The sequence below is a fragment of the Notothenia rossii genome (assembly GCF_949606895.1).
Source record: "Notothenia rossii genome assembly, chromosome: 8".
Taxonomy (NCBI): Eukaryota; Metazoa; Chordata; class Actinopteri; order Perciformes; family Nototheniidae; genus Notothenia; species Notothenia rossii.
In genome coordinates this window covers 3,142,018-3,154,759 of record NC_136906.1, presented here as the reverse complement: position 1 = coordinate 3,154,759, position 12,742 = coordinate 3,142,018, and the positions used below count along the sequence as shown (strand labels likewise).

General features: G+C 41.9%; 1 protein-coding gene and 1 pseudogene across 2 annotated transcripts in view; both read left to right on the top strand.

Annotated features, from left to right (window-relative positions):
* LOC307014337 (nuclear factor 1 X-type-like) overlaps window positions 1-12,742 on the top strand; it is a 160,356-nt pseudogene that overhangs the window by 77,327 nt on the left and 70,287 nt on the right. The gene's annotated exons all lie outside the window — the stretch shown is intronic.
* LOC307016522 (nuclear factor 1 X-type-like) overlaps window positions 9,175-12,742 on the top strand; it is a 118,778-nt gene continuing 115,210 nt past the window's right edge. Inside the window, exon 1 of the mRNA XM_079645646.1 lies at window positions 9,175-9,236. The gene's annotated coding sequence lies outside the window, so the exon portion shown is untranslated. The remainder of the gene's footprint in view (window positions 9,237-12,742) is intronic.

The following is a 12,742-nucleotide window of genomic DNA, read 5'->3' as shown; positions in this document are numbered from 1 at the left end:
GATAAACATAAGTATTGTGGAGCTGCATTGAAACAATGTTTGATAATGGGAATGAAGTTTCCAAAATGGCCGTTCCCTCTAATACCTCGAATCATATCTCTTTTGCAAAATCAGATAAAAAAAATCACAATTACTTTTTTCTTTCCAATTTGACAGCCGTAGTTATTTTGACACTTTTTGAAACTTGTATCAGTAACTTGTCTTAGTTTAGATATTTGATTGTGTGCGAGTGTTTCTGTGTCTCGTTATCGCCACTTATAAAAGCTTACACTTAACTGGGGAGGAGAGGGGGGGGGGGGGATATTAATAACGACCACATTTAACACTGAAATGGTCGCATTAGCACCTCGTTAACACGCGTTTCACATTACTACACTCAAGATGTGACGGTAATAATAACTTTAACGAAGTATTCTGAGGCTCTTTCAATAATAGCGCCTTCGATTAATGGTAAGAAATAATCACAAGTTGTTTTCAAAAGCAAGAACTTTACCTTGGAGAGTGGAAAATAGCACCAATCCCCGGAAATATGAGATTGCTTTGATTGTATGGCTTTGATAGGGTAGACAAAAAGAAGCTTCTGAGTGATTCCTGAAGTCTGGATTTGGTTTTTTAATTTATGATTTGACACCAAGATCTTTTAAAAAGGGCAAGAAAAAGTGATTTTAGGGCAAAAATGACATTTCCAAGCCATCATTGGTGGCCTTTTTGATTATTGCCGCCATGTTGGATTTTTTCGGTTGCTTCTTCAACACCTCAACGGAGTTTATGTCCCAATTTCAACCATTTCTTTAAATATTTAGAGGTATTTTCAATAATCCGCAGCACTACAGGCAGCTGGCAATACATGTATTATCTACTAGTGATGAATTTTAGATGCAGCCATTTTTCTTGCTATCTCTTCACCAATCTACCACAGCTCATTTGGACGTCCCTCAGCTCTACCTTCCCTTGTCTTTGTCTCATGATTGATTAAAAAAGTTCTCAGGTCTCTTCCTTCTGAGGACTTTCTCCGTCGGGCTCTGGGCTCTCGCTCAAAAAGATATATATAAAAAAAAACACCTTCTCTTTCTCCGTCTGTTTGCTTTTCTTATGCACGGCCAGGTCCGTTTCACAAGGCGTGATTTTTGGACGGCAACGTTCTCATTATTCCCGTCGACTGTCAGCAGATTCAGATTCAGACTCATTTGAATTCTTGTTGGCAGCCGCGATGCATACATTTCACAAAGGACGGGAAAACAACACCGAGTTTTATTTCTGGCTCCCTGGTGAGCAATCGAGATACGGAAGAGATTACCAGGGAAGAAGTTGATGAAATTACAGTTTGTTTGTGATTTATCTTTCAGAATAACACATGTCCAATATTATAGCTTCATGTGTTTTATATCATGAAGACAAGCTGGAGAGATGCTACTGTATCTAGAAAGGCGGACGAATTTAAAGAGTTCTCTCCTGCTGATGTTCAGGTGTATATCAGTATGTAGTGTCTCTACTTTAAAGAGTCCTCTCCTGCTGATGTTCAGGTGTATATCAGTATGTAGTGTCTCTACTTTAAAGAGTCCTCTCCTGCTGACGTTCAGATGTATATCAGTATGTAGTGTCTCTACTTTAAAGAGTTCTCTCCTGCTGATGTTCAGGTGTATATCAGTATGTAGTGTCTCTACTTTAAAGAGTCCTCTCCTGCTGATGTTCAGGTGTATATCAGTATGTAGTGTCTCTACTTTAAAGAGTCCTCTCCTGCTGATGTTCAGGTGTATATCAGTATGTAGTGTCTCTACTTTAAAGAGTCCTCTCCTGCTGATGTTCAGGTGTATATCAGTATGTAGTGTCTCTGCTTTAAAGAGTCCTCTCCTTCTGATGTTCAGGTGTATATCAGTATGTAGTGTCTCTACTTTAAAGAGTCCTCTCCTGATGATGTTCAGGTGTATATCAGTATGTAGTGTCTCTACTTTAAAGAGTCCTCTCCTGCTGTGTATATCAGTATGTAGTGTCTCTACTTTAAAGAGTCCTCTCCTGCTGATGTTCAGTTGTATATCAGTATGTAGTGTCTCTACTTTAAAGAGTCTCTCCTGCTGATGTTCAGGTGTATATCAGTATGTAGTGTCTCTACTTTAAAGAGTCCTCTCCTGCTGATGTTCAGGTGTATATCAGTATGTAGTGTCTCTACTTTAAAGAGTCCTCTCCTGCTGATGTTCAGGTGTATATCAGTATGTAGTGTCTCTACTTTAAAGAGTCCTCTGCTGCTGATGTTCAGGTGTATATCAGTATGTAGTGTCTCTACTTTAAAGAGTCCTCTCCTGCTGATGTTCAGGTGTACATCAGTATGTAGTGTCTCTACTTTAAAGAGTCCTCTCCTGCTGATGTTCAGGTGTATATCAGTATGTAGTGTCTCTACTTTAAAGAGTCCTCTCCTGCTGATGTTCAGGTGTACATCAGTATGTAGTGTCTCTACTTTAAAGAGTCCTCTCCTGCTGATGTTCAGGTGTATATCAGTATGTAGTGTCTCTACTTTAAAGAGTCCTCTCCCGCTGATGTTCAGGTGTATATCAGTATGTAGTGTCTCTACTTTAAAGAGTCCTCTCCCGCTGATGTTCAGGTGTATATCAGTATGTAGTGTCTCTACTTTAAAGAGTCCTCTCCCGCTGATGTTCAGGTGTATATCAGTATGTAGTGTCTCTACTTTAAAGAGTTCTCTCCTGCTGATGTTCAGGTGTATATCAATGCTTTGAAACCCTGAAGGCACATTAATAGGTCAACGTGTTGCCATGGCCACATCCCGGTGTACCTTACCTTTCCTGGGTGACATCCAGAGAGTGTGACCTGGTTGGCAGGGTGAGCGTCACTCAGAGGAATCAGATCACTTTCACTCTATACAGGGTTTCCCCACACACATATCAGACAGGAAGAGCATTGAGATGGTAGAAAAACTGTCAATAAAAGTACTCAGTTATTGTACTTGAGTAAAAGTAGAAGTACTCAGATCTTGTTCTTAAGTAAAAGTAGAAGTACTCAGACATTGTACTTTAGTAAAAGTAGAAGTACTCAGATCTTGTTCTTGAGTAAAAGTAGAAGTACTCAGATCTTGTACTTGAGTAAAAGTAGAAGTACTCAGATCTTGTTCTTGAGTAAAAGTAGAAGTACTCAGATCTTGTACTTGAGTAAAAGTAGAAGTACTCAGACCTTGTACTTGAGTAAAAGTAGAAGTACTCAGATTGTGTACTTCAGTAAAAGTAGAAGTACTCAGATATTGTACTTGATTAAAAGTAGAAGTACTCAGGTCTTGTACTTGAGTAAAAGTAGAAGTACTCAGGTCTTGTACTTGAGTAAAAGTAGAAGTACTCTGATCTTGTACTTGAGTAAAAGTAGAAGTACTCAGATCTTGTACTTGAGTAAAGAAGAAGTACTCAGATCATGTACTTGAGTAAAAGTAGAAGTACTCAGATCTTGTCCTTGAGTAAAAGTAGAAGTACTCAGATCTTGTTCTTGAGTAAAAGTAGAAGTACTCAGATCTTGTACTTGAGTAAAGTAGAAGTACTCAGATCTTGTACTTGAGTAAAAGTAGAAGTACCAGAGTGTAGGAATACTCTGTTACAGTAAAAGTCCTGCATTCAAAATGTTCCTCAAGTAAAAGTAGAAAAGTATTCTCATCAAAATATAGTGAAAGACAGTCAAAGTAGTCATTGTTTGATTGGTCCATTTCAGAATAATATATATGATATGTTTTATAATGATTGATCATGAAAGTGTTCTCAAAGCTGGTAAAGGTGCAGCTAGTCTGAATGACTTTGTATACTGCAGGGTAGCTGGTGGATTTACTCCAGGTGGAACTAAAGTCTGATTCAACACTTGATTATATTTCACATCATTCATCCACATCTGAGAAGTAACTGAAGGTATTTTAATACATGTAGTGGAGTCAAAGTACACCATGTACCTCTGAACTGTAGTGGAGTAGAAGTACACCATGTACCTCTGAACTGTAGTGGAGTAGAAGTACACCATGTACCTCTGAACTTTAGTGGAGGAGAAGTACACCATGTACCTCTGAACTGTAGTGGAGTAGAAGTACACCATGTACCTCTGAACTGTAGTGGAGTAGAAGTACACCATGTACCTCTGAACTGTAGTGGAGTAGAAGTACACCATGTACCTCTGAGTAAATCTCCTTAGTTAATTTACACCACTGCTGTTGAGGTATTGTATAAGTATGTTACTTAAGTATACAGTCAGTCTGTGTACTTTACAGCTGGATAAATCTCAGTTTCAGAGGTTTGTATTCCCCGGAGGAAACGGAGGATATTAGATGTTCTCATACTGCTGATATACTGTTCTGGATATAAAACACTCGTCGTTGGACGCCGACCAACTCCGACATATGAAGATGTCGAACTGTAATTCAGAGCCGTTTCTCTCCTTAATGTTATTCACACATTTTGTCAGGCTTACTTCAGTCCGGGGGAATACAGGCCTTTCATTCGCTAAGCACACGTTAAGATGGCAGCTCAGATATAATGCACAGCTTTCCCCGCCATGTATTCCCTGCTTCAGGTCTTCTTCTTTCTCATTTCTATAACACAAAATGGAGAATGGTGATCAAGTGGTCGTTCACTTCAGATAGAGGTCAAATAAACACACTAACGTATTTATCACTGTGTGTAGTTATTTCGCTATAAGATAAAAATAACAAATAATATTGTGGTGACAGATTGCACCAAGTCAAGGACCAGTGGGCGGGGGGGGGGGTGGGGGGGGTTTGTTTACCTTCTGACCCCCCCTTCTCTAATCACAGCTGGGTCCATCAGTGCTCATTCTCATGCTGTTAATGTGGTGGCATCAGGTGTGTGTGTGTGGGGGTGTGGGGTTCAGGTGCAGCGGGGACACTCAGTGTTTGTTGTTGCTCGGCCTGCTTCTACCGCACACATGATACACTCTCTCAACACACACACACACACACACACACACACACACACACACACACACACACACACACACACACACACACACACACACACACACACACACACACACACACACACACACACACACACACACACACACACACACACACACACACACACACACACACACACACACACACACACACACACACACACACACACACACACCTAAAAACATACTTCACACACTTCACTCTGGTGAACTTCAATGATAACAATATATATGGAGTCTTTAAACGTGACTCCATTTGTCCAACTGGGCGTCCCTTTAGTCTCGTGTTGTGTGGGGAAGAATGACTAAATGCAATTATTTTGACTCTTAGATTGCATGAGTCCATATTTAGCTAAAACTAGATTTTATTTATAGCCCTTTACCTTGACTCCTTGATATAACACCTTGAATTCCTCTGTAAAAAGACAACTCAAAATCATTTTTGAGCTTTGAGACAAACTATAACTCTTAATTTTAAAGAAAAACTAAATTCATTAAGAATGAATTTACCCTTCACATTAAGTGGACTTTCCAAATTATCTACTTATTCACCTTCTTTGTGTAGTAATTGCAAAAATTGTATATTTATATTAAGAATGTCAAAGTCAGTGCTTCGTTCATACAACGTTTTCCGGCTTGAAGGCAGCTAACGCATCGGTAACGACCAGGATACGGTGCCACGTTAACCGTTAATCAACTCACAACCAACTGGATAATTTCCATAATTACTGTCATGCTACTGTTTCAGAGTTTCAGTACAATATTCAAACTAAGTGCTCGCTTTGAGGAAGTTAAAGAACAGCAGAGACATGTGGGACAATGAGAGCGTAGATGAAGACCCCTGCAGATTTTCATCGGAGACCCCGTTCTTTGGCGGAACAACTTAGTTCCTATATTTTTAAGTTATACCAATTCAACTTGTGAAATGAGACAAACATTAGGAGTGGATCTGGGCTAATGATCACAATTAGACTTTTGAAAAGCTATACTCCTTACCTGCTTTCCCTCTGAGACGCAGCCATGGAGCTAATAATGCTATTGGCCTTTTGTGCGGTAAAGTTTGACCGGTGTATTATCAGACGTGGGACCACCGTGCTTCTGCTTGAGTCTGTTTCTCCACTTAAATGCAGCCCTAACACACACACACACACACACACACACACACACACACACACACACACACACACACACACACACACACACACACACACACACACACACACACACACACACACACACACACACACACACACACACACACACCACACACACACACACACACACACACACACTGCTCCGGGGGAACGGCGATAGCGACGGTAATCCAAGCCTCTGTGTTTATTTTAAGAGCTGATGATGATCTGGAGATGGCCATTAAAAGCAGAGGGCGAACAATTTAAGAGCTGTAAATCTTAACGGAGGAGAGGAATGGGTGTGTGGGCGGGAGGTGGGGGGGCGGGGGATTGGGCTTTACTGCCACTCAGATGAAAAATACTCCAGATGAATTGGAGCAATCTGGCCTCCATTCTGCGGTTAGATGTCTATCTGCGGTTTTGGCCCTGAAAGCATCTCCAGTCCCTGCTTCTTCTTTTTTTAAATCTTAGTTTACTTTCCCCTTCGGCTGGTCAAACGGACCCGAACGGGACACCATTCAGACCGAAAGAGAGTCAGGAATCGTCCCAGTATTCCCACTATACCTTGAGCCACCGTAGTTTTTGGTCCACAGCACACAGGCACAACAACACAATGTGATAACTCCAAGGTTAACATTTTTGGTTTTTCATACATTCTACAATAGACAGGAAGATGGATTCAGACCACCCAGTTCTTGTAGCTGCTTTAGGAAATCCTTATGGTAATAACAGTAACCTAAAGTTGGCTGATGTTTCACAGTCTTTCATCAAACTCCACCGCCAAAAAGCTGACAAATTACTGATTACCATGTTTGACCAATGTCTTTCGTTACCGGAGTAAATGGAAATACTGTTGAGTAGTACTATGTGTTCATTGAAATTGAGTAAATAATTTCCAAAAATCTTAAAGGTCCCATGTCATGCTTTTCTGGTTATTACCCGTCCCCTTGTGTGTTATGAAGTTTGTTCTGTTTTTTGTTTTGTAGCCATACTTGTCAACCCTCCCGATTTTCGCGGGAGACTCCCGATTTCATTGCCCTCTCCCGGTTTCCTCCTGGGGTCATATTCCTCCCGCATTTCTCCCGATTTCTGACAAAATCAGATTTACTCAGGACTGTTTCCACTCGAACTTTAATACAGCTACACCATTGTTTGGTTTCCATGGTAACACGTCTCTTTAGTAGCGCGCGCAACTGAAAGTCTGAGAGGGTGAGGCAGATAGTCACAGGGAACAGAACAAGAATCGATAACTACTCTACTCTCTGCTCCCTCCTTTCCTGCCCACACATATGCTCCATCAAGGATGGTGCTACAGGCCGCAAGGCATTGCACTTAGAACTACAATATAAGCATGTTAATAATGTTGATCTAACAGCTCCGGCGATCCACTAGCACCCCCCCCCCCCCCCCCATTTTGCATTTTGAAATGCTCCCCGATTTCTGAGGTCTCAAGGTTGGCAAGTATGCCTGTAGCGAGTAAAACTCTAACACAGAGAAGACCTGTCTATGCTGCCCCAGAACGCCTCGTTGGACATTTCTCTTTTTCCATTGTTTGCTTCCTGGGTTCTGTAACGTGTGAACACCCAAATCAACAACAAATGACCGGATTGGCCCAAATGGACCAATCCACGGAGCCCCTCACACACCAGGATCCCTTGGCTAACTAACAGGGAGTCCCATTGACTTGCATAGAGTTCCCTGGTTGGTAATAGACGAGTTGGGATGGTGGAGAAATGCTCTCTGCAGACCCATTCTCACAGCGTTTATAAACCTTTTTCTTACTCAATATCAAGCCACACTTATTGTTTTTACTTCGGCTGTGAGTTTTTTTGTGTGCTCAGGATGAGTTTTGCTTGTTCTCGCTGTATCGCCGACCCGGAAACCTGTCTGCTACTCGCAGCAATGAGCCTCGCAACGTCCCAACCAATCGGAGCACACTGGGCTCATAGGGAAGGGGGGGTCGGAGCTCCAACAAGCCGTGTAGGACAGAGATTGAATACACAGACTATACAGAGATGCTGTATGAGAAACCAATGTGAGTTTGGAACATTGAACAATCTAAATCTATTCTAGTAGACCTCAGCAATGGAATCATGATCAGTAGAAATGGCCATGACACGGGACCTTTAAGTAATGGAGTCATTTAAAAGTAATGGATAGAGTATTTGCCAGGGGAAATAAGCTAGTAGCATTGAAAAATATTTCTTGACTAAAAGTAAAGAAAAGGATAATCTGTGTAAATAGTTAGCAAAAAGTGACGGATAAAGACTCATAAATCTACCCAACAGTAGTCGATAGAACCTTGAAATAGATAATTAAAAGTAACAGATAATCAGTTATCATTTAAAGCAATAAATAAACAGTGAAAATAGTTAGCCAACATTAATTGATCCACATTTGAATAGTTCAAGGAAAGTGTTTGATAAATGATGCTGCATGTAATGGAAGAACAGTCGAGATAATCAGTTAAAAAATGATTAAGATAGTTGGCTAAAAGTAATGGATAAGTCCAAATATTTGAACATAAAAAATGCATAACGTTTAAGTTGATCAGCTATTAGTACTTCATAAAAAGTTTCTAAGCCAAAAGGAATTGAAAGACTACTCGTTGATAATTAGTTGATCTATATTGAAGGGTGAGTAGTTCAAAGTAGTTTGTGTACTGTGTGTACTTCTGACGGGTCTCGTATTTCTTTACCGTCTTACTTTTCTGACACCGTTGATTGAGGCTTAGTCTCCCTGGCACTTTACGGGACTCATATTTAGTTCCCTGTGCTTTGGTCTCGGCGTTATACATTTGATACGTTACCCAAAACCCAACGTACAACCGACCGCGGTTCCACTTCTAGACTCTCTCCTTCTCACTGGGCTTTAGATGTGTGATGTAGTAATCCCGCCATATTTGATACCCTAATGCTAAACAAACAGATCCAAATCACACACATTCTTCCCCCAACGTTCGTGAAGAGTTGTTAACCAAATACAGCTCAGTTTTCTCTTTCTGTCGCTCCCTCTCTCTCCCGGTGGAGACGTCCTGGCCAGAACGTTAAAGTGAAATCGAGCACAGAGCCTCTTTTGTGGTCCGGACTTTTTTCTTTCTACAAGGTGTTTGTGAAACAGAACAGGATATTTCTCTGCAGCCTGTCTGCTCCGGTAAACAGCCGTGTCCTGCACACACCGTTTATCACACTCGAGAGGGGGAACAATATTTTGGAAATGCTCAGATTTTGTTTCTGTTCCTTGGCTTCTTTTTCGTTGTGAGTTTTTTGTCTTTGTCTGGAGCTGAACTGAACGGCTGTGTCCTAACGAATGCAAAATGTAATACCTCGAACATACTGCTTTTAAATTTGAAGCAATCACAAATCCAAGATGCTGTGGATCTGCTCTCTACGGGCGGACACTTGGGGAGAGTAAGCTAAAGGCAAGGACATGGTTTTCGTCCTATAGAGAGATGCAGGAATGAGTCCTGAAACTTGAAATAAGTCTGTTACAGTAATATACGGGCTTAGGTTTGAAGCCTGCAATAAGGTCTATGGTTAACACGAGCTGAAGAGATTTTAACGTAAAATACGTCGCTAAATACCCAACTGGTGAACTGGCAAATGTGTTCAATGAACGCCCATGAGTACAGGTAAATATCTGATTATTTGTCGCTGTGAATATATCGGCGATATTCAACAACTTTATCTCATATTCTCCCAACATCGCGCAGCCCTACTTTCTGGGCACATGTTGGCTTGGAAAGGCTCATTTCCCCGGCTGTTGTCCTCACACCACCCCTGACCCGGACCTCCCCTTCTCTCAGACATCATGCTAACTGCCCTCTCTCTACTGGGCCCACACCAACCCTCTTGTTTACCCCTCTTTGTGGGTCATCACCATATATTTATAGCCTACAACCACCTTTGGAAGACATGTGAACTTTAGTTTTTTATAGCCAGCTCTTGCCCAGCTGGAATATAAATATATGGCGTAATGCACACCGGCTGAGGGAAGTAGGTAAACATAAAAAAAACGTCTCGAGTTAAGGGTCACCAGTCAATGATATTAGTTATTGACTTTCAAGGGGAAGATTGCTCCGATATAAAATTTGAACCGCCTCACTTCTGCTGCAGCCTTACTTGGTCTTGAATGATGGTAGCTAACGGCTAATGTTGGCAACCTTTAGATAGTGCTGTGTGACGCACATTACTGGCAGGAAAATATTTACTGCCCGACCCTCAGCTGGTCTGCTTTCATGAGCCTCGCAGACCAGGCTGAATCAGTCTTTATTTAGCTTTTCAGGCTAGTTAGCTTTAAGGAAGACGATATGATGAGCCCTATAACCCCAAAATGAGTCAGCATTTTAGCACTTTCGGTCGCCTGGTCTGGAAGTCATGGTTTTCTGCATGCGTCTTTAGTTGTTAGGCTGAAATAAGAGATTTTAAGGTTTTGTTCTACGATATAAAATACGACGTGAAGTTATGTGACCGTGCTGTAGTTCCTTTATAGCCCAACATTAGCCTCCTTTAGCTTAGCGGTGGTGACGTGAAGTCATGTGACCGTGCTGTAGTTCCTTTATAGCCCAACATTAGCCTCCTTTAGCTTAGTGGTGGTGACGTGAAGTCATGTGACCGTGCTGTAGTTCCTTTATAGCCCAACACTAGTCTCCTTTAACTTAGCGGTGGTGACGTGAAGTCATGTGACCGTGCTGTAGTTCCTTTATAGCCCAACACTAGCCTCCTTTAGCTTAGCGGTGGTGACGTGAAGTCATGTGACCGTGCTGTAGTTCCTTTATAACCTAACATTAGCCACCTTTAGCTTAGCGGTGGTGACGTGAAGTCATGTGACCGTGCTGTAGTTCCTTTATAGCCCAACACTAGTCTCCTTTAACTTAGCGGTGGTGACGTGAAGTCATGTGACCGTGCTGTAGTTCCTTTATAGCCCAACACTAGTCTCCTTTAACTTAGCGGTGGTGACGTGAAGTCATGTGACCGTGCTGTAGTTCCTTTATAGCCCAACATTAGCCTCCTTTAGCTTAGCGGTGGTGACGTGAAGTCATGTGACCGTGCTGTAGTTCCTTTATAACCCAACATTAGCCACCTTTAGCTTAGCGGTGGTGACGTGAAGTCATGTGACCGTGCTGTGGTTCCTTTATAGCCCAATATTAGCTTCCTTTAGCTTAGCGGTGGTGACGTGAAGTCATGTGACCGTGCTGTGTGGTTCCTTTATAGCCCAACATTAGCTTTTTATTTCAGAAACCCGTAAACGTTTGTTTGCCACAGAGATTATTTTCTCCAATAATGCAAAACCCAGGGAGATGCTAATTTGTGTGTCATCCCTGAAATTGCCACGTTACTAAGGGACTCAAACCAATATAATATCAAACAGTAAAAGTGCTATCTTTGCTAGGATCAGTAAACTACACATGTAACTCCATTGCTTTAGTGAGTGCAGTGCATTTTAATTAAAGGCTGCGTGTGTACACTGTGTGCACGTCGAGTGTTGCTTTGTGGTACGAATGATGTACTGTGCATGCTGGGAATAATATTCCTCGGTTAACTAAGCCGTTTTTTAACATTGACAGATGCGCACACACACACACACTCAGGCGGACATGTGTTCTGCACAGCCTGTCATTACAGGAGCTTTGATGTGGTCACTGGGTGGCACTGAGCCTCTTATTATTATCGTTTTATGACAACTTTCACTCTCTTACGCTACACCACCCCCTCCCTTCCTCCCTCCTTCTTTCCATTCCTTTCCTCCCGCCTCGTTCCAAACCCACATCCATTTCTCTTGCTGTTGCATTGGGACCTGTTTGTTTTCAGTGTGTAAACCATCCTGACACACGTCTCCAGGGCAAAGGGCGGACAGAGGAGTGTTTTCTGGGGAGAGGGGAGAGCAGGGGAAAGGGGGAGGCAGTAGACGGTTTGGTCTCTATTAACAGAGGTTTTTATAGCTTTGAGAGCTCTCTCCAACACCTTGTGGTTTGTCTCGTAAAAGTTACCCGTTTCTCAGTTTGTTGACGAGGGTGTACTTAATAGTCCGTGTTCTTCCCAGGATCCTGTTGAAAGGTTATTATTATGTATTTATTTCAATCTCAGAAAAGAGGAGAGAGGAATTATACCAGATTTGAGCTAATAGCTAATTTCCATCTGCAGTCCTTCGGTAAAGTAAACCCAAACAGAAGATAACTTTCTCTGTTTTGCCTCAAGATCACAACTTGAGGTCTCCTATCATACTGTGTTTCATCAATATATCACAGGCCTCAGATATATCCAGAGCCTGTCTCTGATTGGCTGAAACACCAAACAGATCATTGCAGCATTACCCATAATCCCCTCTGTTTCAGCCCTGTTTCCAAAGTGTTGATTCTCTGTCTGTTACTTTAGATGAAAATAAGGAGCCCCTCCCCACGCCCCTCTGAGAGACATTTGGTTACAAAGAACTCAATGGAGCTCTAGGAGGAGATTCAGGTGATAAGGGGGGGGGGGGTTACCTTGGTTGCTGATTGGCTAATGGTTACACAAGATCGTTATGACATCATAAAGTGACCAAAAAATCTGATCAGCTCATTTTCAGACTTGTTTTTATAGAAATGGATCAAAAAGAGAGAGAATCTTTGTTCCTGAAACTTTCAGAGTCTCTTTCCACAGAGGGGACACATGTTGATGTAG